At 48.8% G+C, this 27,578-nt stretch overlaps 2 long non-coding RNA genes across 3 annotated transcripts; one reads left to right on the top strand and one right to left on the bottom strand.

Annotated features, from left to right (window-relative positions):
* Positions 1–2,539: 2,539 nt before the first annotated feature.
* LOC117722694 (uncharacterized) lies at positions 2,540–27,455 on the bottom strand. The gene is made up of 3 exons (XR_004608562.2): positions 27,193–27,455; positions 24,982–25,116; positions 2,540–2,845 (listed from the first exon to the last, which is right to left on the bottom strand). It is a non-coding gene; the product is annotated as an uncharacterized LOC117722694 (long non-coding RNA).
* Positions 15,769–26,462, top strand: LOC143434875 (uncharacterized). 2 transcript variants are annotated; one of them, XR_013104716.1, is made up of 4 exons: positions 15,769–16,169; positions 16,306–16,395; positions 20,481–20,667; positions 25,266–26,462. It is a non-coding gene; the product is annotated as an uncharacterized LOC143434875 (long non-coding RNA). The 2 variants fall into 2 exon arrangements; XR_013104717.1 differs by having other exon boundaries at positions 16,306–16,405.
* Positions 27,456–27,578: the final 123 nt, after the last annotated feature.

The following is a 27,578-nucleotide window of genomic DNA, read 5'->3' as shown; positions in this document are numbered from 1 at the left end:
TGCCTCAGTGCCTCAGTGTGCTGAGTATGCATCCTTCCATTGGCCAATGTACTGAGTACATACCTTCCACCATGTGGGGGACTTGGGGTTCAACAGATAAGACTCTGTACACACGATGAGCATGCCCTGGCTAAGGAGACCCCAGTTGAGAGGGACATAGTTACCAGGGCTGGGAGGGATGGTTGAGGCTCCCTGCAAGGCAACTCTGGTGGGTGTATACGTAAAGGCAGAGGGCAGATGCCTAGAGGAACAGGTGCAATGGTCAGGAAGAACCACGGCGCTGCCCATGTCTTGGCTGAGGTGGGTATGGGCTGGTGAGCCTTCAGGCAGGTAGCGGTGGACTCATAGGAGCTTTTCCCAAGAGTCCTTTCTCCCTTCCATGCAGCAAGAACACAAGCTCTGAAGACAGGGAGACAGGTAACTCCTGATATACTTCCAACATGAAGGCACCCCATGAGTCTAGATCAGGAGCAGCATAGGCCATGGGGCAAGTCCTCAGATGGACCTGGAAATCCTTGCCTCCATCTTGGCTCTGACTTTTGCTAACTAGGTAACCTGGGAGGGAAGATGGAAGGAAGAATGATGGGTGCTCGTGTATGGGGAATATTGAGTAGATTTTCCGTAAACACTGGGTCTACCAGTTGGCTCCTTCTCAGTCTTCTTTGCTATTATTGCCTCTTGGAAAGATGAACTAGCAAATGAGGGGTTTGTCTACCAGGGTCCAGAACTGGAGGAGGTGAGGAGCAGCTAAGTTGTCTTCAGGACCCTCTCATTGGCCAAAGTCCAGTTTGGCTTTTTGGGCTTCACAAGGAGGGCAGAAATTCCAGAGCAATGGGTTTTTGGTCCCACTCAGCAGGAAATCCAAGAAGGCAGCGTTGTTGACTAGTGGAAGGAACTTCCAGACACAGAGCCCCTGGGCTGGGCAAAGGTAGGGCGGAGAGACGGAAGGGAAGAGGTGCCCTAGAAGTCTCTAGATCTGCTTCTACATAAAGATTTGGAAAATCTCCACCACTCCTTACGGGGATTCAAAAGTCCACCAAGTGCATCTCTAATCAGTCCTCTCAAAGAAAAGTCATCTGTTGTTTGTTAACATCCTGCCAGGTGACAGGCCAGCACACCTGGGAGAGATAAACCCATGCTAAGTTTGAACCAGCAGCTCATTAGCCTGTGAGCCTTACCCAGATGACACAGGTGAGGCTTTCAGGGCCTTGAATGTGTGCTCTCTGAGGTACAAGAACATTCCAGCACTGCGGGAAGGACTGAGGGACAGATGTGTTTGGGAGACATGCTATAAGTATTTTATTACATAATTCCCACTGCTCTGAAGCTCAGCCTGGAATTAGATGAACTTCTGCTGGGATCATAGCATTGCAGGCTGTGGTTCAGACATTAATAGGGCGGGCTGCTGTCCCAGCCCCTCCTCTCTGGCAGCCGGAGTGCCTGGGGACCTCAGGGTTCCTTCTCTTTGCCCTGTCGACAACTTGCCAAGGAGAACCCTCGTGCCTGGCAGCTGGAAGCCAGCCCTTTCTTCTTTCAAAGCGTCTGTATCTCCGTTGTTTCCTCCTCCTTCCTCCTCCCCACCCCTCAAAAAGGGAGGATACCCCTGTGTTGAGTACACAGCCTGTAATTTTGCTGTCAAACCTCAGCTAGAAGGTCAGTGTTGTGACTGGCTGTGTAAGGATCTCTCCCTTAAGGGTAATTACACTAAATTCCCCTCTGAAGGACAGCTCTCTCTGGATAGAATACAAGAAAAGTCCCACATCATACCCCTGTTCATAGAAATGCTTGGGTCTCTGTGACTGTCACCAGCACTCGGCAGAGGGATACTTTGAGGCACTCTGACTCCTCTGAGCTGAGGCTGCAGGGTGACAAGTCCCAAGGCCGCAGGGAAGTATAGCCGAACAGCAAGGGGGGAGGGCTCCAGAGAGCTCTGTCTGGGGACCTGGGGTTCTAGGTGGCCCAGAGGTGCTTGGCTTCATTTGGAGTGTCTCTGCTTTAGCTGACAATATCCTCAACCATGAAATCAAGAAGGTCCCATCTCCTGGGATCTCCATCTCCAGTCAGGGAGAGGAGATCCCTCCGTGCTGACCCATCCCTCTAACAGGTTGGCCTCGATCAATCGATCAATCGATCAATTGTATTGTGCACTCAAAGATTCCCCGCCCCCACCATGGGCCAGCAGGACTGGAGATGGATTTAAGATGAACCTGGATGGGGCAGCAACGCCCTTGAGAAAGAGTTGTGGGACTCTTAAGCATAACGACGCCTTTCTAGGTAAAATGAAAACACAACACACCTGCCCATCATGCACAGCCCATATCAGGAGACACCACCTTCCCTCTAGTTCCATCCACCTGGAAGACCCAAGGACAGCAGAAAAAGAAACAGGTCCCAACCTTCCAGGTTTAGCACTGGAGTTTCCCCTCTATCCCAGGGAGACCCCGGCAAGAACCGGGGAGTCACTTCACCCACAACAAACAGTTAAAAGGAAGAAAGCGGGTCTGGCGATATCAATGCACTTTGATAACAATAAACCCTGCTTTTAATTTATGCTAATGTGTAGGGCTGTGGTGACAGTAAGGACTAAATTACAGAGTGGCTTTCGAGCCGGTAATTATCCCTCCATTTTTCACCGCTCTGGAAGATGGACACACAATTATGCTCTCTTGCTGTATATTAATACAGATTCTTGACATCTTCAGCAGACCCGGAGCTGTCATCCAGCTTTTTGTCTCCTTTAATTGAAAATTAATGGTTACTGGGTTGCCACGGAAACAGAGGCCACGGACGCCAATGGCGCTCACGTCTCACTGAGGGACTGGCGGCATCAGGAGTCCGGAATGACCTTGAAAGTTAAAAGAAAAAAAAACTTAAAAAAAGAAAGGGGAGAGGAGTGGAGATGAGGACAGGAGGGTGGGCAGCTGTGGGTCAGAGCAGAGAAAGAGAAGGCAAGAGAAGGGAGAGAGTGGAGGGGCATGGAAAAAATTACAGAGAAAACACCACAGAATTGGGAATATGATGAGTGCTGGACAGAAAGGAATCAATTTAGTAAATTTCATCTGCTTTATTTTGCTTTGTTTTTCACTCTGATTCTCTTCTACCCGAGGCCGAAGGGGGATCTTGAACTTCTGATCCTCTTGCCTCCAGAGCTCTCCCAGTGGGCACTGCTTTTATAGGTGTGTGTCATCAAGCCTGGCTCAGGCAGTTCTGGGGATTGAACCCAGGGCTTTGTGCTTGTTGGTAAACATGCTAACAACTGAGTCAGATCCTCAGTTCTTCCCCAGAAGACCACTGAAAGGCCGGGAGATGGATCTTCCCGGTTGGAAAACCCTGTGGTCAGATCTGTGTGAGAACATCAGCCTCTGCCTAGAGCTCGGGGGTGGAGGTGGGTGGGTGGGTGGGGGCAAGAGACAAAGTGTCTTAGGTGTGGTGGAAGGCAGTGGATGGAACACTGGCCGTGGGTGAGGGATGTTGGCGGGGGGTGGGGGCATGCCCCAGGAGCCAAATTGGGTGGTGCTGTTAAAAACAGGATCAGAGAGAATATTTCTGCTTCAGGAGCCGGGAAGCCACACAATGAGGACAGGGGACACAGTGAAGGGCTCTGTGGGCCTTCAGCTTTAAAAACTTAACAAAAAGAACCAGACAGAGTTAGGGATGGAGGTCTGAGGGGGAAGAGCCTAGTTCTGGGGGGAAAGGCCAGGTTTACCTGGGAAGGTTAGATGTGGCGTGGACAGCTCAGGGAATCTGCAATCTAGTAGTTCTGAGACTAGAAACATCTTTTTCTAGGAGCAGTTGTGGGCTCAGCACAGGGCCAGTGAACACGCCCTAGTGTTCTAACAGGAAAGCTAGGCTCATTGCTTATCAGTCTTGGCATCTGGTTCAGGACACTCAATTCACTAGTTTCTAGTCACCCACAGGGAACCGGGCCCAAGTCCTGAGGACAAATCAGCACTGACCTGTCCCAGTGGAAAGTGGGAGCAGATGGACACACAAGCAAACAACTACTGGATAATCTGACCCCTCAACAGTTTCTCTCTAAAGATGCCCATTGCAATGGTGTTTATCATAGTTAAAAAAAAATCCAGAAATAATCTATATAACCAACCACTGGACAGATGAGATGAGACGCTTGTGTATGCACACTCTGACCATGGAGGTCAGAGGAGGGTATTAGATCTCCTGGAGTCAGTCAGTCTGTCTGTCTGTCTATCTATCTATCTATTGATTGGTCTTCCTCTGTGTAGCCCAGACTGGCCTAGACAGAGTTATACGGAGAAGGGTGACCTTAATTTTTTTTTTTTTTTTTTTTTTAGATTTATTAGTTTATTTCACATGTATGAGTGTTTGTCTGCATTATACCTGGTGCCTGTAGAGGTCTGAAGAGTTGGATGCCCTGGAACCAGAGTATGAATGAATGGTTTCAAGTGACCTTGTGGGTGCTAGAAACTCAACCCAGGTCCTTTACAGCAAAAGCAAGCCTAACCACAGAGCTGCTCCCCGGCCTCCAACCTTGGACTTTTGATTCTGTCGCTTTCATCTGCTGGGAAGATAGGTGTGAGCCATCACACCCAGTTTGTTGTGTGCTGGGACATGATCCCAGGACTTTGGGCATGCTGGGTAAACAGTACCAAACTGTACTATAGGAGGCTCTGTGTATTAAAGTGACCATCCTCAAGTCTGTAAATGTACATATCCTTCAAAAGATCCAGTGTATCCAGGAAGTGTTGCCACGGCTATCTCTCTGGGCTTTCAGATTATAAATAATCTTTGTCTCCTTTAGTGTGTGTGTGTTGTGTGTATGTGTGTTTGTGTGTGTTGTGTGTTTATGTATGTTGTGTGTATGTGTTGTGTGTGTTTGTGTGTGTGTTGTGTGTGTATTGTGTGTGTGTGAGTGTGTTTTGTGTGTGTGTGTGTTGTGTATGTGGTCTTTCTGTACTTTCTAAGTTTTCCTCTGTATGTGTATCTATATGTTGGTTTTGGTTTTTTGAGACAGGGTCTCCAGTACCCCAGACTGGCCTTGAACTTAGTCCATAGGCAAGGATGACCTTGAACTCCTGATTCTCCTACCTCCTTTTTCCTAGTGACAAGATTACAGCTGTTCACCACCATGCCCAGGTATGTTTTCTGAAATTCTTAATATATATATAACTTTATCATAAAATGGCATTTTTTTTTTTAGATTAGCAGTTCTAGGGACCAGCACCCTAGAGTTTAAATTCCCAACAGTGGGGAGGGGGCTCCCCACATACTTATGCTGAGATTTGGCAACTGGCCCAGAGTTTTATCCAAGAAACAGGACCCTTCCTTCCCAAATCACCAGACTCCCATCCCAAACCCTCATCTCATTCAAATCCCCTCCTCACCTCAGCTGGATGTCCAGAGTATACAGAGATCTGGGAGGGGCTGAGGACCCCAGAAGGGCTTCCCAGTGAACAGGTAAGCAAATAAACATGTATCCTATCAGCCATGACCACCACTTGGTTCCTGGGTGAACCCTGAAAGTATCATGGCTAGCTTAAACCACATGCCGGCACATCGTCGGCCCAGTGGCCAGGGGAGGCGTTGGCTCATGAAGATCCAGTACCTGGCTGGACCTCAGTGGTCAACAAGCTAATGATGGGTCTTAGACAGTTACTAACTATACACCATTATAACTCTACAACGAATCTCACTATTTATGTGTGTTCATACATACAGGTTGAGCGTGTGCACGCACATGTGCGGGGGGTGGGGGGGACAGAGGCAGCGACAGAGAGAAAGACAGAGACAGAAGCCAGCTTTAAAAAGTCCTCAGGGACCATCCCCTTTCTGTTTGTTTGTTTGTTTGTTTGTTTTCATGTATTTATTTTTAAGAACAGGTCTCACTATGAAGCTATCAGTGGCCTGGAACTGACTATGTAGGCCAGGCTGACATTGAACTCAAAGAGATCCTCCTGCCTCTGCATTTTAAGTGCTGGGATTAGAGGTGTTAAAACTTTTACTTGGTCCTGGAGGGATGGCTCAGTGGTTAGGAGCACTGGCTATTCTTCCAGAGGACCCAGGTTTAATTTCCCAGCACCCACATGACAGCTCACACCTGTCTATAATTCCAAGTCCAGGGGACCTGACTTCACACAGACATACATGCAGGCAAAACCCCAATGCACATAAAATAAAATTTTCTTTTTTAAAAAAAAAAATAAAATTTTATTTAGTGTGTGTTTGAATAAGAGCACACATACGTGTAACACAGTTGATGTGTAGAGATCAGAGAACAGTGCTCAGGGGGTGACTCTACAGTGGGATCCATCATTGACTGATGTAGTTCACCAGGCTTGCATGACAAGTGCTCTGACCCCACCGGCCATCTCACTAGCCACCCTACACACACTACTGTTTATTCCTTGTTTGTTTGTTTCTATTTGCGTGTGAGGCAGGGTCTCATGTAGCCCAGCTGACCTTGAATTAGCTATGCAGCTGAAGATGATCTTTGACTCCCGATTTTCCCAGACATTCCTCCAGTGCCAGACTTGACACCAAAACTAGGTTGTTCCTCTTTCTGAAGGTGGCATTTGCTTCATCCACCTGGAGGGTCTCACAAGGGCCCAGTTCTTTCTTTATGTGTCCTGCATCCACGGGTGATGGGAAGAAGACTTGAGCCTCACTCTCGGCCAGCCTGACTGGGACATAAAATTGTCTGGGCTTCTGTCCCATGACTGGCTGGTCCCAGAGACATAGGAGGCTTGGCTTCCTCTCTGCCCCCTGTCTGTCCTTCTCTACCTGTCTCCTGTCCTTGCCCCAGCCTCTCCAGTCACCCCTGCCCACTTCCCTCCCTACCCACTTTCCCAGAGCAAGAACAAGAGAACAAACAAGACAAACCCAGAGGCGACGGTAGTGGCAGCAACGAGGGAGACAGGGAACCGGCCTTCATTTCCCGGCTTCCCTGATCCCGACCTTAATCCCTGCTCAGCATCCTGTCAGCCGCCTGTTCTGAGCTGACATTGCTGCAGGCACCTTCTCCGCAGCCCTTCCTCAGATCTACCTCCTCTGGGGACTTTTAAAGAGGAGCCGGAGGTTTCTCTGTTACAGCCTGCTTCACTCGCTGCCCTCAAGCAAAACCTGGGCTCCCACGGGGCTGCGGGGAGGAGGGCTAGGGGGATGGGGTGGAAGGGCGGGGTGGTGCCAGTTCTGATGTTTTTGAGGAGGAGTCAGGGTGGCCGGGGCAGGGCCCCAGAGAGGGAGTGAGGGTCAGGCCTGGGGCAGGGGCCCAGCCAGTACTGCCTGTCTATCAAAGCAGGGCAGGGGTCGGATTCTCAGGTATGTAGGCATGAGAGACAGAGGAGAAACTGAGGCTAGGACTCAAGGAATTTAGAAAGATGGGTGGGGAAGAAACTGGGGTTATATATAGTTGTGAACCAATAGGAAGTCAGAGGTCAGAGTGGGTTCAGTGGGTAAAGGTGATTGCAGCCAAGCCTGACAAGCAGAGTTTGATGGCTGAAACCCACATGGTGGGAGGAGAAAACAGACTCCTTACAAGGTCTCCTCTGACCTCTCCATGTTCCCTGTGTGGCGAATGCGTATGGGCATGCTTGTGTGCGTGCACATGTGTGAGCATGAGTGTGTGTATGCACACACGCCCACTGAACAAATAGAAAAAAAAAAGTTGTTTTATTGTAAAGAACTTGGAGATACCTGGATGTGATGGCACACCCTTCTCATCCCAACAGAGGCAAACAGGTCTCCATGAGTTCAAAGCCAGCCTGGTTTACATAGTGAGATCCAGAAAGCCAGGGCTGCATAGTGAGATTCTGATGACAGACAGACAGACAGAAAGACAGAAAGACAGACAGAAAACCAACCAACCCAGAAACTTGGTGGTATGGCTTGGAGAAGGGGTCTGGACCAACATTTATACCTGCCAAGTGCCGCAAGCCATCTGGGAAAGGCAAGGAGGAGGGAGGCTAATTCCAAACCCACCCCTGCCATATGGTAGCTGAGGCTCAGTTGCTCGCCTTCCTGGGCCCCTTGCCCCTCTTCTCTAAGGTTAGGAGTGATGACAGAGATGGCTTCCTTCCAGCAGCATGGTGGAGATAGAGTCCTGGAGAGCAGAGCAGCTGGGTTTCACTGACGGTCACCATTCAAGTCAATATCTCCCGGGACACGAGAATCTGCAGCTGTGTTGGGGTCTTCGACAATGGTATTAGAGTGGGACATAGTGGTGCCTGCCTTAAATCTCAGCACTTGGGTGGCAGAGGCAGGAGGATCTCTGTGAGTTTCAGGCCAGCCTGGTCTGCAGAGTGAGCTCCTGGAGAGCCAAGACTACAGAGAGATACTGTCAATGAATGAATGAATGAATGAATGAATGGTACTGTATCTGAGATCAGCGCATGAGAGCAAGGGTCATGCAAGAGCCTGGAGAAACTGTTATGAGTGGCCATATCAGAATCAAACTCAGTGTGCAGGCTCAACTCTCCAGTGCAACATGTCTGGCCAGCCCAAAATTTCCAAGCAACCAGGTCAAAATGTCATATCATCTCTTGGTCCCTAATAGGTGTTGATAAAAATCTTCCTCCTCTTTTCCTTCCTTCAAAACCGATTTTATCCTTCCTGGTCTCCAGATGAATTCCACTCTGGGGAAATTCCTCCCTAACTGGACCAGGTACTTCAGTCTCTGTGTTTGGGTATGGTGGAGGGGAATGCCTTCAGAGACACCCAGGCCACTGTTCTGTCCTTGGGAAACCACCAACTGCTAGTCTCAGTATTCCTAGGAACTAGTCCCTGCAGGCTGACTCCTGGACATCCTGCGCCCGACCTGCTGAGGAATCTTGGGAAGCATCCTGTAAGAAGCCATACAGAATCTGACTCCCGCTACTATTGAAGACCCCACCTCCTTGCTAGGTATCCCGGCAAACATATGCAGTTCCAACATTTGGGAAGTTAAGGCAAAAGAATCATAAGTTCAAGGCCAGCCTGAGAAACACAAGACCCTCTTCCTAAGGCTGTTGATCTGAGTTTGAACCCAGGGACCCAAACAGTGGAGAGAACCAATTCCTTGACATTCATACATATGTGTGCACACAAACAGAGAAGAAGAAGAAGAAGAAGAAGAAGAAGAAGAAGAAGAAGAAGAAGAAGAAGAAGAAGAAGAAGAAGAAGAAGAAGAAGAAGAAGAAGAAGAAGAAGAAGAAGAAGAAGAAAAGAAAACCCAAGTCAGGCATAGTGGCACACGGCTTTAATCCCAAGCACTCTGGAGGCAGAAGGCAGATCTCTGTGAGTTAGGGCCAGCTTGTTCTACAGAGTGAGTCTAGGACAGCCAGGGCTACAAACAAACAAACAAAACAAACAATAAAAACCCAGCCTTTTCTCTTGTACTAGGTCACACTGTGTGTGTATGTATGTTTGTTTCTTTGTTTTTTTAGACATGGTTTTTCTCTATAGCCCTGGCTATCTTGGAACTTACTCTCTAGGCTGGGCTGGCCTTGAATTTACAGATCCTTCTGCCTCTGCACCCTGAGTTCTGGGATTAAGGGCAGGAAACAGCACTGCCTGGCACACTGTGTACCCTTTATATTGTCAAGATAGAAGGTCCTTGCTTAGCTGGGGATATGGAAGCTTTCTTCCCAAAGCCAGGAGAGGACAATCTTCAAATAACTCTGAGACCTTGGACTTGATTCTGGTCTGCAATCCTAAACTCGTCTGCTACAAGTGGTAAAAGATGAGCACTTCCTGGTCTAGTTTCCACAGTGAACCCTGTCTTTCTGAGGTTTCCTCAGAGACTCCTGGGGCTCCATGTTCCACAAAAGCCCTGTCACCCTACCCTTGGAAAGCAAGCTCACTCAGGCGGTAGCCTACATGCTCTGGAGGCTGGTGAGCAGACAGCTGTGTGCTGATTCCTTTCAGTGTGTCCACCTTTGGGAAGGGCCGACGGGGTAGTTCCCAGATTCCCATACCTCACATTTCCAAACACTCTAACTAGGTAGATTCCCATCAGTCTTAGCACAGTGAGGTAGGCCGTCTTACCACTTAGGAGGCAGAGGCAGGCAGATTTCTGAGTTTGAGGCCAGCCTGGTCTACAGAGTGAGTTCCAGGATAGCCAGGTTTATACAGAGAAACCCTGTCTCAAAAAACCAAAAGAAGAAGAAGAAGGAGAAGGAGGAGGAGGAGGCGGAGGAGGAGGAGGAGGAGGAGGAGGAGGAGGAGGAGGAGGAGGAGGAGAAGAAGAAGAAGAAGAAGAAGAAGAAGAAGAAGAATTTATTTATTTATTTTATGTGAGTACACTGTCACTGTCTTCAGACACCAGAAGAAGGCATTGGATGACATTACAGATGGTTGTGAGCCACCATGTGGTTGCTGGGACTTGAACTCAGGACCTCTGGAAGAGCAGCCAGTGCTCTTAACCACTGAGCCATCTCGTCAGCCCCCCCTTCCTTTTATTAAAAAAACAAGATTTCTTTTTCTATACATTTATTTGTTTCTTTGCCTGCCTTGGTTTTTCGAGACAGAGTTTTTCTGTGTAGCCTTGGCTATCCTGGAACTCACTCTGTAGACCAGGCTGGTCTCAAACTCACGGAGATCTTCCTGCCTCTGCCTCTGCCTCCGAGTGCTGGGATTAAAAGGCACAAGCCATCCTGGGCCACTGGGGTTGGATCCCATAGAGCTAGCAATAGGTCGTTGTGACCCACCCTACATGGGTGCTAGCAACTCAGACCCTCTGGAAGCACAGAAAGCGCTCTTCCCACTGAGCCATTCCTCTGGCCCTTCATTCTCTTGAGACTGAGTTCTTCTGCATCCTTCCCGTGACAGGTGCAGGCTGCCTACGAAGCTCCATTTCCAACTGGCTCTTTCCACAGAGCCCCAGCTTTTAGCTGTCTGGCTCTTAAAGCAAGCCCATCTGTTTGGGAGATTTCAGAGGTGGCTGGGAGGGGCCCCAACCAGGCAGGTTCCTTCCAAATCCGTGCAGTGGAAGATCCCCTGTTATCAGGCAGCCCCAAGCCCGGTGTAATTCCAGGGTGGGAGGCAGTACAGTGAGATCTTGTCAAGAGACAAGGCAGCATAAGAGGATTCTGGAAGCCAGATTCTGAAACTCCCATGGGTGTGAGACCAGAAACCCAAACCCTGGCCTTCTACTGTACCCCTCAAGCCACTGTCCGGAAAAAATAAACTATTTCCTGCGATCACCTCCGAACCAGAATCTGTGAGTCCGCTGTGACACATGTTACATAAATAGAAGCCGCAGAGGGGAAAAGCCTGTTTTCTCTTTCATTATTTATCACTCTCTAACCATCTCCAGCTGGGTGAGTAAACAGGCACATTGGCCCATAATGAGGAACAGACTGCTGCCGTGGGGCTGCTGGAGGGAATAGGTGTGTGTGTGTGTGTGTGTGTGTGTGTGTGTGTGTGTATGTATGTTAGAGAGGCTAGGTCTCATGTGTGTGTGTCTGTGCATGTGTGTATATGCATGTGTAAGTATGTATATGTGTGTGAATGTTAGAGAACCTATATCTCGTGTGTGTGTGTGTGTGTGTATGTGTGTGTTAGATAGGCTAGGTCTCGTGTGTGTGTGTGCGCATCTGTGTATGTATATGTAAGTGTGTTGTATGCATGTGTATGTGTGTTAGAGAGACTATATCTTGTGTGTGCATGTGTATATGTATATGTAAGTGTGTGTATGCATGTGTATGTGTGTTAGAGAGACTATATCTTGTGTGTGCATGTGTGCATGTATATGTAAGTGTGTGTATGCATGTGTATGTGTGTGTTAGAGAGGCTAGGTCTCGTGTGTGTGTGTGTGTGTGTGTGTGTGTGTATGGGGTGTGGTGTTAGAAAGAGAATATATCTGCTACTTATGAAGCCACCTTCATAAGGGGTGAAGAAGAATCAAGGGGCATCCTCTAGAGGCCTATCTAGGGTGGGACCGAGCTGCCAGGTTCAGGTCTGGTGGGAGGAGGGATGCTGGAGCAGAGGGAAGAGTCAGAAGGAGAAGGCTGTGTGAGTGGAAAGGGATGTCAGACCAGAAGGCTAGTCTAAGGCTGCAAATGTCTAGGGATCCGAGCATGACCTCCCCGGGGTGGCCTCTGAGTGTGGCCATCACTGAGTGTGTGGTGTGGAACATGGAGCAAGAGGGCCTGTGCTGAGCTATGTGAGGCCATGGAGGTGTGTGGTCCTGGTAGCATATTCCAGTATTTGTGACCTTGGAATACGGGTACGTGTAGACAGATGTCACGGTGGAAGAACACTATAGGCATGCAGAGTTTATGGCCAGGGATGGTATTAGAAGCTGAATTTTACTCCTTCCAGGCCATTGCGTGCATGCATGTGTGTGTGTGTTTGTGTGTGTGTGTGTGTGTGTGTGTGTGTACATGACATCCAAACAGCTAGCACCTTGGAATATGACCTTATCTGAAGACCAGGTGTTTGCGAATGTAAACAGTAAAGGGGAATTAAAACCGGAGTTGGGTGGCCCTAAGGTGTTATGAGTTGTGTTCAAAATTGTTCCTATGAAGGCAACATGTGGAGAGAGTGTTCTGGAACTGAAGGGGACAGGAGTGATGGATCTGCTAGCCAAGAAGCATCTGGAGGCCCCTGAAGCTTGGAGAGAAGACTCTCTCCCTCAAACCTTAGGAGGAACCTCTTTGCTTTTTGAGATAGGGTCTCTTACAGCCCAGGCAGGCCTTGATGAAGGTCGTGTGCCTGACTGCAGGTGCCTTCACCCACTAAAGCCTCTCACTGCCCAGAGACCTCAGAGTGTCTCTGTGATCTAACCATCTCTATGGTCTAGCACGTAGTCTGGCCCTCATTCACCTTCAGACCAGCCAGGCCATCTCAGCCATTCAATCTGGGGACAGCATAATAGTCCCACCACAAAGCCCATGTCATGTCAAAAAGCCTGTGTCTCCGAATCCTCAATCGTATCCCAGACAGTTCTTGCTGGGCTCCTTTCTTCTGAAAAGGACTCAGACACCCTAGCCTCGCCAGAATCACAGTGATGCGTCACAGTGAAGAGGCCCAGTGGTCACAGACTTACTTTTCTTAAAAGTAAAAAATGCCTTGGGTAAAGGTGCTTGCCTCTGTGTTTTGAGTCTGGGGCCCATGCATCTACAGGAGAGAACAGACCCCTGAAAGTTCCAGAAATGAAGTAACAGACTCTGCCACACTCAAACCATGGCAGCCGCACATACACAGCAGGGCACGTGCACACACACACAATAAACAAAACTTTAAAATACCGTATAGACTGTCTGGCTTATAAACTCTGAGACCAACACCTCACCAAGATAGTCCCTCACACCAAGACCCATAGTGGCTGGGCTGTCTCACCGCCAGAGTGATTTGCTTCACCTGTCCCCAGCTTCCACGGTGTCTTGCCTTATTCGGGGGTCTGCAGCCCCACAAACCCTCCTTTCATATTTTATAATTTGCCAGCTAAGCATGCACATATACATATTTAAGATTTATTTTTATTTCACATATATAGGTGCACATACACATGTGCACCACATATGGTGGTGCCTTCAGAGGCTAAAAGAGGGTGTCAGATACCCTGAAACTGGAGTCACAGGCAGCCGCACACTACCATGTGGGTGTTGGAAACCAAACCTGAGTCCTCCACAGAAGCGGCAAGTGCTTTCAACTCCTTTCTCCCCAAGCTCCTAGTGTATTCTCTGCTTTCCTGTGTCATGGCTCTGACACAAACCCAATGTCTCACGAATCCTGAGCAGGCGGGGCTAAAACTACACCCTCAGACCAGCTCGGTTGTTTTGGAGCAGGATCTTACTTAGCCCTGGTTGACTTTGAACTCACTATATAACCGAACATGACATTGAACTCCTGAGCCTCCACAACTACTACCCCAAATCCTAGAATGGTACGAATGAACCACCAGAGTGTGTGTGTGTGCATTCACACTCAAGTACATGAGTGTGTGTGAGCGTGTATGTGTATGTACGTGTGCAGCCTTAAGTATATTCGTGTTTTGAAACAGTCTCCTATAGGCTGACCACCAACTTCTCTAACTTGAGCTTCTGCTCCTCCTTCCTCCACTTCTGGGGCGCTGGGTTACAGAACACAGAATCCCACCAGAGTTGGGATTCTGCTCTGGGGTGCTGAGCTCAAACATATCACAGTACACTTGCTAGGCAAGAGCTCTCTCTCTCTCTCTCTCTCTCTCTCTCTCTCTCTCTCTCATTCCATCGCCAGCCCCAGACTGGCTTTAATTGTAATAGGTAATTATTTACCATCATTTTAATAATAGGAAGTTTGGGGTCCGTTTTCCTTCCTTCCTCTCCCCTCCTTCTCTCTCTCTTTCTTTCTTCCTTCCTTTCTTTCTTTCCCTTTTTTTTCTTTTTTTTATTTGTTTGTTTGTTTAGACTGGGTCTCTCTATGTAGCCCTGGCTGAGCTAGAACTCCCCAAGTGTAGATGAGGCTGGCCTTGAAGTCACACAGATCCACCTGTCTCTGCTTCCTTAGTGTTGGTATTAAAGGTGTGTGTCACTAGCTGTATTTGTTACTTTTGCACAGTTCTGGTGAAGCACAAAGCGGGGCAGGGAGCTAAAATGGGAGGGTTGGGAGGGACAGAAGCAGGGGTTAAGGTGGGCGGGGCAGGGTGGGGTTATGGTGGGAGGATCGGGGTGGCTCACAGTTTCAGAAGTCCATCATAGAAAAACAGACATGGAGGAACAGCTTAGACAATGGTGTCAGAGCATGTGACAAATATTCTATATATTATGGCCAATTAAGGAGCAGAGAACAAGACAGGAGGCAGGCACAACCATCAAAGGCCTACCTACCCTTAGCCACCTACTTCCTCAAGCCAGGCCCCACCACTCCAAATTTCCAGAACCTTCCAAAATAGTGACACCAGCTAGGGACCAAGCACTCAATTCATGAGCCTTGGGGGTTAGTTCAGGTTCAAACCATATTATCAGTTAAGAGAAATGCTGGGACTGACAAGATGGCCAAACAAATAGAGGTGCCTGCCACCAAGCCTGATGACCCTATTTTGAAACCTAGAACTCACACTGTGGAAAGAGAACAGAAGCCAGGCAATGTTGGTGTGTGCCTTTAATCCCAGATTCAGGAGAGAGAGGCAGGAGGATCTCTGTGAATTTCAAGGCCAGCCTCTAGTGAGAATTTTGGTTTCTTAAAAAACTCAGTTATGCTATGTGGATGTTTCTGTTTTAATCCCAAGCATGGGATCTGGGGCCGCTCCAGACTGTGCACAGCCACTAATTAGGGTTTACCTCTTGCTCTAGGAGGGCTGTGATTTTTGCCAGCTGCAGATAGTTTGGTATTCTAAGGACTCCGGAGAGGGTATAAATGTGAGAGTCCCAAGAGGGCCTGTATTGGCTGCTGCTCCTGGTCCCTGCTGCTGCTTTCCCTACTGCTGGATTGCCAGTTGGAGATATTCTGCTGACAAGAACTGGACTTGCCCCAAGGAACTTGATGCCCCTAATCAGCAGGAAGTAGTCTAAAGAGGTCTACGTCCTCTCCCCTATAACCAACCTCCTTTCTCTCCTCCTTCCTAGTGTTGTGGGGGTCAGGATGGAGAAGGGTGGTATATATACAAGAACCCAATAAAGTAGCCAAAAAATACACCAGCCTCGTTTTTCTAAGTCAGCAAAGACTGCCTATTAAGGTCCCATCTCAAAAAAAAAAAAAAAAAAAAAAAAAAAAAAAAAGAGCATTCTTTCCCTGAATTCTGCATCTCTCTTCGATAGACCACCACTACAAAAGAAATGGCTAATTATTGTCTTAATTTTTTAAGACAATAATTAGTTTTAATCAATAACACATTTTATGAATCCCTACATAACATCCTTAGTTTGGCCTCTAGGACTGCAAAGTCTAAAACTCTATCCCTGCAAAAACAATGTGTAGCCTTCTAGTGCTTCTGCCACTTCCCACTGTGCCGCTAAACAGCCCTGAGCTTGCATAAACAGATGGGTGTGGCCAAGCCAAAACGCAACTTTACTTACAAAGAAGATAGTGGGCAGGATTCCGCCTTTCCAGCAGGACTCTGGGAACCCTTGGCCTTCATGATGGTGTGACGGGCCAAGGAAAGCCTCCGAAAGGTCCAGATGAGCCAGTGCTTGCTTGAACAATTCCCTGGACCAAACTGGGCAGGGTGAAAGCCTGAAGCCTACTGGAAGTCAGGACCTCTGAGAACAAGGCTCACTCAGAGAAAGGCAGAAGTAAGCCATAGGAAGCCCTATTGTGTTATTTTAAGCCCCAGAGCACACAGCAGCAGCAGCAAAAACTCAACACTGGGTCCAGCAGTTCCAGCAACACATCTGATCCATTTCTATTGTTATTTATGTCTCTTTGAAGTGGCTTTTCTGATGCTTGCACTGATACAAGCTCACAAAAGAAGAGTGTGTAATCCAGCCCGGGGCATTCAGGGAAGACTTCCAAGAGGAGGTACGTCAAGGTGGGTCTTAGAGTCAGCAATGAAAGCAAATGGGAGAGAGGATATTTTGGATGGAGGACAGGGGTTACAGAAAGCCTGGTTGCAGGGCACAAGTATCAGGAGACAGAGCTGGAGGTGGACAGGATGGGATGGGAGGGTTTGAGAAAGCACACCCTGCACGCTGTGTGTCTGGCCAGAGTGCTGAATTAAATATACATAAATGAAATTATTATTATTAGTGGGTGTGTATGTGTGAGTGTGTGTGTGTCTCTGTGTGTGCATGTGTGTGTGTATGTGTGTGCATGCATGCACATGCATGTGTGCATGTGTGTGAATATATATGCATTTGTGTGTCTCTCTGTGTGTGCCTATGCATGTGTGTGTGCATGTGTGTGCACGTGTGTCTCTGTGTGTGCATGTATTCCTGTGTGCCTGTGCATGTGTGATGGGTATGACTGTGACACAGGTGCCCCAGTGCTATGGAGTGTGCATGGACTGTGTGGAGATCAGAGGACAGCTTTCAGAACGGTCAGAGGAGTCTGTTCTCTCCGTTATGGGTTCTAGGAATCCCACTCAGATCACCAGGGTTACGTGGAAAGGTCTTGTACTCCCTGGAATGGGTCTTGGGCAGTACGTGAGAAGTTCAGCCTGGCACTCTGAATTGAACCCATAGCTTCATGAATGCAGGATAGTTAAAAGTGAACTAACTTTTAAAAAGGTTTCCCACCCCCACCGGGCTGTAGAGAAGGCTCAGTGGTTAAGAGCATGTACTGTTCTTGCTGAGAAGCAGAGTTCGACTACAGCAGCCCCATCAGGCGGCACACAACTGCTTGTAACCCCAGCATCTAAGGATGCCCCTAACTGTGGGCACATGCACATATACAGACACATACATACATGTAAGTAAATAATAATATTTTTTAAGTTTCTCGAATATATAACTCTTCTTTGTTTGTTTTTATTTGGTTTTTCTAGGCAGGTTTTCTGTGTAGCCCCGGCTGCCCTGGAACGCACTCTGTAGACCTCAAATTCACAGAGACCCACCTGCCTTTGCCTCCCAAGTGCTGGGATTAAAGAAGTTTGCCACCACCTTCCAGTATGACTTTTTTTTTTTTCCTGTTTCCTTTTTTCTACAGGGTCAAATGTTTAGCCAGGCTGGTCTCAGACTCACTAAGGATGACCTTGAACTTCTGATCTTCTAACCTCCACTTGAATACTAGGCTTACGGATGTGTGTCATAATACCTGTTTATTCGGTACCGGGAATTAAACCCAGAGTTTCACAAGTCTTAGGCAAGCATTCTTTCAGCTGCACTATATTCTCACCTGCTCTGTCCTCACTACCCTTTAAGACAGGGTCTTGCTGTGTAGCCCAGGCTGACCTTCCATTTGCGGCTCATCTGCCTCGACTTCCAGCCAGGGTTACAGGGTGGACCATTGTGTCTGGCTTAGAGCTTTTAAAAATATGTATTTATTTACTTTTATGTACATTGGTGTTCTGCCTGCACATATGTCTGTGCAAGGGCGTCAGATCACCTGGGACAGGAGTTACAGACAATTGTGAGCTGCCATGTGGGTGCTAGGAATTGAACCCAGGTCCTCCGGAAGAGCAGCCAGTGCTCTCAACTACTGAGCCATCTCTCCAGCCCCTAGCCTAGAGCTTTTTGATCACTATGGATGATGGATACATCGGAGGGGAGAGAATCAGACTGGAAATAGGGGTCCAGAATTCAGAAACCAGAATGTTCTAAGTCATCAGTAATGAAGGCCCCAGAAGCAAACAGTGTGTGGGCAGAAAATCGAGAACAAATTGCTCTGGAGCCACTTGGCAGGACAGGTGCTGACTGGATGTGAAGAAGAGATAGGAGAACCCAGTGTCTCTTAGTGGACCCACAGGAGGAGCAGGTTTTAAATGAAATCAGTTGACTGTGAGACTGGAGGTGTGCCTCAAATGATGGTGTGGTCACCCAGTATGCATGACATCCAGGACTTGGTCCCCAGAACCACATAAACCAGGCTTGATGGTCCACATTTGTAATCCAAGCATTCAGGGGGTGGGTGCCAGAGGATCAGAAATTCAGTGATGATGACTAGGGTTGGAGACATTTTGAGTGTGATATCCCGAAAGGCCCACAGGAATAGGTGTGGTATAAAAATGGAAGGCAGGATGGGACCAGAAGCCACCAACATACAGGTGGTAGTTAAATCCAAGAGAGTAAGGGGCTGGAGAGATGGCTCAGTGGTTAAGAGCACTGACTGCTCTTCCAAAGGACCAGATCTCAGTTCTCAGCACCGCATCACAGATCACAACCATCTGTAACTCCAGTTCCAGGACTTCTGATGTCCTCCTCTGACCTCTGCAGGTTGCTAGGTAAGCATGTGGCATACATACGTACATACAGGCAAGCAACACGCCCACACACATAAAATAAACCTAGAGAGTAAGGGCGGGCTAGACGGCATGCAGGTTAAAGGCGCTTGCTACCCGATGATGCAAATTCAATGAATTGAGTTTAGTGCCCAGAACTCACATAAAGGTGAGAGGACAGAAACAACTCCACAACGTTCTCTTCTGACCCCACATGCACCATAGCATGTGTGACCACGTGTACACATACAATATTGATAAGAAATATAAAGTAACTTCAAACTAAAGCAAACTATGAGAGTGGATGCCATGGCCCAAGAAGATCGTGTGAGCACAGGGTTCATCTAGAAAGTGTGAAAACCCCAAGTGCAGAGGAGGGGAGGGGACAGTGGGCTAGGGACGAAGCCACCGAAACCCACACAGAGGGGAAAGCTGAGGAGGGCAGAGTGTGGCAGGTGCCGGAACTCTTCCCTCCTCTCTCAGATTTGATTATGAACTTAGAATGCCACACCTGCTCTCTGCTGGGTTGAGGAGGGCACTGTGTGGTCAAGGAAATACTCATTTCTCCAGTCCAGGCCAACATGGACGCTTGGTAAAGGGGAGACATTTGCAAGCTGGTCTGCCATAGTGCCTGAGGGTCTGGGGGAGAGAGATGCAGGCTCCATCTCCCTGGCCCTCTGTGCAGGGACTTGGGGTGCATTCCACAGGCTTCGTGGGTGCTTACTTTCCCTATACTAGCGCTGCCATCTCCCCCTCCTCTCTAGCCCACCAATGTTTTCTGACACTACCTCCTGAACAGACCATTGGAATTCTTATGGCTGCCCTGCCTCTGAGAGGATGTAAGACAAGAAGATTCTATCACATTCTCTCCAGCTATCACACCGTCATCCTGCATGTGGTGCCGGCCTCCACACCCATATTAATAAAAGAGGCTGACTGTGGGGCTGGAGAAATGGCTCAGTGGTTAAGAGCACTGGTTGAACTTGGTTCCCAGAACTCACACGGCACCTCATAACTGTCTACAACTTCAGTTTCCAGGACACCATACCATCTTCTGACCCCCATGGGCTGTTATATGTGGTACATGTGAGTGCACACATGTGTGCACATGTGGGCACAGACGAAGGCACCCATGCACATAAGATAAGTATTTTTTGAAAGAAGCAGACTAATATCACCTCCAGTCCTAAGGTTCTTAGCAGGGGACATCCCACATTCAGAGGATGAACATACTTCAGGGAGAAATTCCTCCCTGGACTGAGCATGGGGCACAGTGGCAGAACTCTCGCCTGCCATGTAAAATGTTCTCAGTTCAGTCCCCAGCACCACCTCCTTCTCTCACCTCAGTTGCCCTGTCAAAGGGAAAGCTGTTTAAGCAAAAGCTTGGTAAGATTCTTCAGCTGTCATCCCTGAGTCCCAAGCACAGCCATCTTCTGTCCCACCCTTCTGGTGGCTCTCTTCTCCCCATTTGCCCTGTCTCTGGACCTGTAAGACTTTACTGCTCTCAGCTTTCAGTCTACAATCTCAGGTTCTGATTGCAACTGTCAGCCAGCAGCCCGGAGGGGAAGCACAGGAAACTGAATAGCCCAGAAATACTTTCTATGTCCTGCCTGTGTCCTCTGGACCTACCCACACCTCACCTTCTACCTTCCTTGTGAAAAAAAAATTATTTACTTATATGTGTGTGTGTGTATGTTTATGTGTGTTATGTCTGTGCACATTTATACAGATGCCTTTGGAGATATGAAAGAGCACAGCATCCCCTGTACCTGGAGTTCAGGAGGTTGTAAACCATCCGATATGTGTGCTGGGAACAGAACTCTGGTCCTCTTCAAGAACATCAAGTGTTCCTAACCACTGAGCCACATCTTTCTCTCTTCCAGACCAACGTAATTTTTTTAAAGTTTTATTTTACGGTATGTATGAGTATTTTACTTGAATGCATGTGTACCACAGGCATGTGCCTGGTACCGTCAAAGGCCAGAAGAGGGCATCAGATCCTCCCCACCCCCAGAACTGGAATTATAAATAGAAGCCACCATGTGGGTACTGAGATCCAAACTTGAGTCATTTGCAAGAGCTGCCACTGCTCTTAACCCTAGCCCCCCAAACAAAACCCAACAAAACCAGGAAACTGCCTTGAACCCCAACTCTTTGAGGGAAACACAGGAGACGAACAGTGAGATCCCTGTTGTGTCAGAAGCCACCAACTGAACCCAGGTCATGCTCTCTGTAATCCTGAGGCTTAGGGTCAAGGTCCACCGACCTTCTTGTCCTATCCAAAAATATCATAGCAATGCCCTCAGAAGCAGCCAGAGAGGACCATTCCATTGCAAACATGGCAAACATGCGGCTTGCGGGAACCCCATCAGAGGACTGTGGAAATAAGACGTGAATGAGAAGGAACACAATGAATGTTGTGTTTTCAAGTCAGCTGCTAAGTGTGGTCCCAGTGCCGCCAGCAAACCCTGGGTACATGTGCATGCCTAAGAGTTACCTTTGTGGTGGTGGTTGTTTCACTGAGACAGGGCCTCACTCTAGCCCAGGCTGACCTAATATTCACTCTGTAGCCCAGGCTGGACTCTCTGATTCATAGTGATTCTCCTACCTCTCAGCTTCCCAAGTGTGAACTGCTACATACCATGCTTCTGTGCTTGCTTCCTTCCTTCCTATTTTTCTCACCCTCTTTTGAGGTGCTGGGAGTCTGACCCAAGGCTGTATATATGCTAAGCAAGTGGCCTACCACTAAGTTGCATCCCTGATCCATGCATGAGCAGATTTTTTTAAAATGAGATATTTATACATTCGATCCTATCTGTTATGGTAGGGGGGTTTATCTCCCCACATTTATGTACTCCCTGTGGAGTAGCTGGCTCTGGTACTTGGAGGGAACCCTCGGGGAAAGGAGAAGCAGGCATTGGTTTATGGGAAGCTAAAGGGTAAGACATAAGACAGCAACCACATCGTGCCCTTGGCGATGAGATGGTGTGCAGAATGGTTAGCACTTAGCCTAGGGTACTGGTCTGCTCTGCTGACATCCAGCCTCACCTAAGCCTTCAGCTGCTTACTCCAGGAATCTCCAGCTACCTAGCAACTGAGGGAATCTTGGGGTAAGAAGGCCAGAGGTCAAAAGCAGATGAGACTGGAGGAGAATGGATCCTAAGTAATAAGGGGGAGACCAGGAAGAGGAAATAAATGAACCAGGAAGGAATCCTGGGGTTCAGGACTGGTATGGAATACAGCTTGGGGCAGTGTAAAGAAACCTAAGAAACAGGTCAGCTCATATACCACATCCGATAGGACATAGACAGGCTCTTTCTCTTTTCTTATGCCCACCTTACATCCACTGTCTATTTGTGCGGGCGGGTGGGGCCAGCTATGTAGCTCAGTGCTATGGACTTATATAGCACACGTGAAGCGTTGATTTCCGGACATGAGAGCTGGCGTGGCTGGTGATGTCACAGTGGGTGGACAGTATGGCGGCACTCACCTGCAGTCTAACACTCCAGCTGAAGGAGAACTGTCATAGTCCTGGTCTTGAGGCTAGCCTGAGCAAAGGCAAGAGCAAGCTATTCTTACTGTTTCTGTCACTCTCTTGAGACAAGGTCTCACTATGTAGCCCCGTGTACTGGAACTCACTACATAGACCAGGCTGGCTTCAAACTCACAGAGACCCACCTGCCCCTGCCACCTGAGTCCTGGGACTAAAGGCATGTGCTGAGGCTGCCTCTCAAGAGGTAGAGGGGAAGCAAGGTACCAGGGCTGCTCTCCCGGGTCCTGTTCTGCCTGACTCACTTTCTCCACACAGAAACCTCTCTGTGCCTGAGGTCTCATGTGACCCATTGATGCTGTTCTCTAATTAATGGAAAACTCTTCATGGCTCGTCGTGGTATTGTTCATTTCCTGATCTTTAATGAGAGATTTCCTACCAATCAGCCTAAAGTCCCTGTGTCCACCACCACCACAGACACAAATCTAAGTGTCTGTATTCTTTAAAGTAATTTCAAGGCTGCTGCAAGCATCTCCCAGGGCTCTGGCACATAGGTTGATGGGTCTCAGCTCCAACTAGCTCCACTGCATGGTCTTCTATTCGGGCCAATATGGTAAACTGATAAGCTTCCTGCAGGGGCTGGAGCCCCCTCTTAGAGTAAGGGGGAGTCTACAGAGTGCCTGGAAGGATCCTGGCACAGCTCATTAAGATATCAACCCTTAATGAAATATTTCTTTGTTTAAATTGTCATTTATCTTGGGGAACAGAGGCCTTTGTGGAAGGGGGAAAAAAAAAAAAAAAAAACTGCCCTTGCATCCCTCCCCCACCTCTGAGCAGCACAGATCTTTCTGAATGGTAGATGGGGAGGGGAGAAAATTCCAGAGAAGGAGAGACCTGGGGGTGAGGAAAGACAGGAGGAACAACCCTGCAGAAGGGAAATGGGGGTCACAAAAGGAAGGGGACAGCAGTGAGGCCATGCTGGGCAAACATCCAGACTCTAACTGTCCATCAGTGACAGGGAGGCGGGAAAGAAACAGACACATATAGAGCAGAATGGAATCCAGAGACTCTGGCATGTCGTAGAGATTCAGGTGTATAGCAGGCTAGCCTTGAATTTGTTGTCAGGTCTCTGGATCCTTCTGCCTCAGCCTCTCGTGTGCTGGGGACAAAGAGGGGCCAGGGAGGAGGTAGCTGTGAGCACATGATGCTGTTACAGAGAATCAGAGTTGGGTCCCAAACAACCAAACCATGTGGTTCTCAACTACCTGTAACTCCAGCTTCAGGGAATCTGACACCCTCTTCTGGCCTCCTCAGGCAGAGAGAGAGAGAGAGAGAAAGAGAGAGAGAGAGAGAGAGAGAGAGAGAGAGAGACAATACATTTTTTAAAAATCCTTCAGAAACTAGTGGAGACTGGAGCTATGATTCAGCCTTCAGGAGCGCCTCTTGCAGAGGACCCGGGATCAGTTTCCAGCACCCACAGGGAGGCTCACAACCATCTGTAACTCCAGTTTTAGGGGATAGATCTGACGCCCTCTTCTGGCCTCCTTGGGCACTGCACTTATGTGGTGAACATCTGTAGATGCAGGCGAAAACACTCCTATACATACATCTAACAAGATAAAATGATTGGAAACTTTTGAGGAGAAAAAAAAAAAAAAAAAGATAAGTTTCCTTGCAGCCAGATGAGTGGAAACAAAATATCTGGGTGTTTGTGAGTGTGAGATTAGATACACTGTTTCTAAATGCATACTCCCTGTCATGGCCTCTAAAGTGATCTCGGGCCTTCTGCTGGAAGCAATCCCCTCTATTGGCCAGCTCATGCCCTGGAAAGACTATCTGTTTCCCAGCTCAAAGGGGACTTGATAGCCAGCACTTGTTGGGCCACCTCCTAGCTTTATGATCCACAAATCATTCGACCTCTCTAAGCCATCTTTGCCTGTAGAATGAGAAGCAGAGCCACTGCAGGTGGCCTAGTACACGCCAGGATTTCCTAGCTGGCAGTTTTTATGATTTGGTTCTTCTGAGGTCACCTTAAGAAACCTGGGGCTCAAACTAGGCGTGTAGGTGAGCCAGGTGTGTTGGTGCATGCCTTTAATCCCAGCACTCTGGAGGCAGAGACAGGCAGATTCTCTGTGAGTTTGAGGTTAGCCTAGTCTAGAAAGCAAGTCCAGGATAGCTAGGACTATTACACAGTAAAATCCTGCCTTGAAAAACAAACAAACAAACAACAGAAGGAAGGAAGGAAGGAAGGAAGGAAGGAAGGAAGGAAGGAAGGAAGGAAGGAAGGAGAAAAAAAAAGAAAAGGAAAACCAGGTCTCACAAAAGAAAAGCTAAGCATTTAAGGAAAACATGTTGGGCACAGGCCACTAAGCTTTGCACAAGCTTTCTTCATGTTGTGCCCCCTTAAGAAGGCATCCTTTCAATTTTGTGACTGAAGCAAGGGAGGCTGAGACCTGTCATCTGTCCAGGTCAAACATCTGTAGGTGCCCAGGATGCCATTTAACCTAAGACCGCCTGACTCCAGCCCCCATGGTCCTAACTTTGGCCTCTGTCTTCCAGTCAGGCCTGCAGGTAGGACCTGAGCTTCCTCTGTACCTGCCTTGCATCCTGGGATAGGAGGAAGCACAGTGACTTCCCCTGGGGAACTTAGAGCTCCTGTGGGGAACCCCTCTAAACACTGACAAGGAGAGAAAGGACTCTGAATTGGTTACTGTGACTAAGACATTGTCTGTTCTGTTACCTTCTTTCAAGAGGTCTGTTTTCTCTCCTGAATTGCCTCAATTAGGACAAGATGGGGTCTTCTGACTCCCTTGGGCTTCCCACTGTGACTCACAAGTCCCACAGGGGACTGAGTGGGCCCGGGTAGAGGGGTAAACTGAAAATGAAAGAAAAACAAAAAAAACCAAAAGTTATTTTCCCAGCATGCCCTGCGGGAGTGGGGAAGGGGCTGTAGCAAGGCAAGGGAACAGAGTTCTGTGACAGCCCACACCTCTGTGACAGAAATGCCTTCTCTTTCCTATTCAGAGTCTCCCATTGCTACTCCACCCTTAGCCTCTGTTGTAGAAAGAATGGGGAGGGAACTGCGGAGCAGGGTCACCAGCCCAACAGTCCCTGGTTGTCTGCACACCATGATGTCCACCCGGCTGTCGCTCCACAGAAGGTAATACAAAGACCCTCTGGTTAAAGAGATCCAGAGTGACACCCTGTCCAAGACAAACTGCTCCAGTTGGAACTGCTCCGTCACTAGTTAGCTGTGTAAACTTAAACATGGCGAGTGCCCTTTGTGCCTCAGTTCCCTCCTTTATAAAACAGAGCTAAGGAAATAACTCCCCCCTGGGATCATCATGAAGATTCAAAGAGGCAGCCAGCATACCCGGCATGAGGCAAGACTCACATGTCAACTCCCATCAAATCCTTGACTTTGATTGTTTGTTTTGGATTAAAAGATGTTTTAAAAAATAAAAGTTATATGATTTATTTTATGTGTATGCATGCATGTGCAGAAGCCAGAGAACACTTCCAAGATGTAGGTAGGTTCCAGGGTCCAACTTAGATCTATAGGGAGGTGACAGTAGTTGTCTCTACCCACTGACTGATCTGGCCAGCATTGTTTAGGATTTCTGAAACAGGGCCTCTTGTAGTCCAAGCTGTCCTGGAACCACATCTGTAGGTGAAGATGACCTTGAACTGGTAAACCTTCTGCCCTCTCACCCAAGAGCTGGCCCTTACACCTGCTGTCAATTGATTTCATTTCTACCTGAAAGGTAACTGCTTGGTCCAAATAAATGAGCTGGGCTGTGGGTGTGGCTAGAAAGGAGAGCATGTGTTTAGCATACATGAGGCCCGATTTGCTCTCCAGCAGCGCAAATACCTAAACATGTGTCATAGCAGCCTGCCTCAGCTTGGCACCTACATGTCTGCAAAACTTCAGCAGGGTCTATGTCTACCTGTTGTGTCTGTCCACTTGGGCAAACAGAGATGTGTCTGACCTGGGTTGTTACTACTACCCTTCAACTCCGGGCCACCGTGCCCACAGAAAAGGGACAGAATAGGTGAGCAGAAACCCCTTAAGCTGTTATCTCGAAGACCCTTTTTTTTTTTTTTTTTAAGTTTTCTCCAAAATATGTTATCTCCAGGAGACTAGGCCTAGTCTTTACCCAGCTCATCCTCCATGGGGCATGGGTCTGCCTGCCTTTGGTCACCTGCCTCAAGGTAACCCGAAGCCAACAGGGCCTACCAGGGCCACTGCCTTCCTGTGCTCATCCCATAGCAGGGGTCTGGGGACCTGGCTGCGCTGAGCAGGGTGGGCCAACCATGGACTGTCCCTGAGGCACCCCTCACCTCTTCACACACCCTGAAACGGAAGATATTTGGGGTAGAGAGTGGGAGGGTTTTTTTTTTTTTTTTTTTTTTTTTTTTCAACTCTTCACCAGCCTGAGCCTGGCTCCTGCTACCCAACTTAGCCCTCCCCCTCGGAACGTGGGTCTTTCCGTGCCCGGACTTCCCCCTCCCAACCCAAATACACACCAGCGTCCCCAACCCCAACCCCCATCCTCCTGGTCCCCCTGGGCACAAGCGGTATTCAGGGACGCCGAGTTTTGTTTACAGTCTAATTTGTTCAGATAATTGCCTCGACTTTGCTCTGTGCTTGGCCCGCGTGGATCTAGCCTGAAGCCCCTTCTCCATTGGTTCTCACAGCACTTTATAGGAAATTCCCCTTTGCAGACCGAGGCGGCAGCGCGTGCGCGCCGGGTTGGGAGAAAGACTGTTCACAAAGCCCAGAAAGAGCCTCCCCAGCCCCAGCCCCCACACAGTGGGGAGTCAGAGGAAGGCGCGGCAGGGCCCGCGCTGGACGTCGGCTTCGGACTCGGGGGGCCCCCTGACCACTCCCCGCGCCAGGCGCAGCCCGCCCGAAACCAGTGAACCGTGTGCCAGCAGGACTTGGCCGTACCTCCAGGCTCCTGGGAAAGGCCAGAGTTAATAAAGCATCCCATCGGATGGGTCCCCAGTCCACGGTGAACCTCTACGGCCTATCGACTTTAGCAGATCTGTAGCCCCACGTCCCCATTTTTTCCTTCCCCAAAGTTTGGTCCACGTGGTCCTCTTCGGCATGCCGCTGGCCGCCTCGTAGGGGGAAAAGTAGCTGCACCTGCTTTAGGCGAATTATGGTAGCACTAGAAGTTAGTCTCCCCTCCCTCCGCCGCTCGCTCGTTCGCTCCCTCCTCCCAGTCGCTCGGCGCGCTCCCTCCTTCCCTCCACCCCTCCGGTCCCCCGCCCGGTGCGCCCCGCCCGCGCGCCGATCGCTCGCAGCCACTCGCAGCCGGGGCTCAGTCTCAG

This window comes from Arvicanthis niloticus, chromosome 17 (genome assembly GCF_011762505.2).
Source record: "Arvicanthis niloticus isolate mArvNil1 chromosome 17, mArvNil1.pat.X, whole genome shotgun sequence".
Classification (NCBI taxonomy): domain Eukaryota; kingdom Metazoa; phylum Chordata; class Mammalia; order Rodentia; family Muridae; genus Arvicanthis; species Arvicanthis niloticus.
This window is presented reverse-complemented; position numbering and strand designations above follow the sequence as displayed.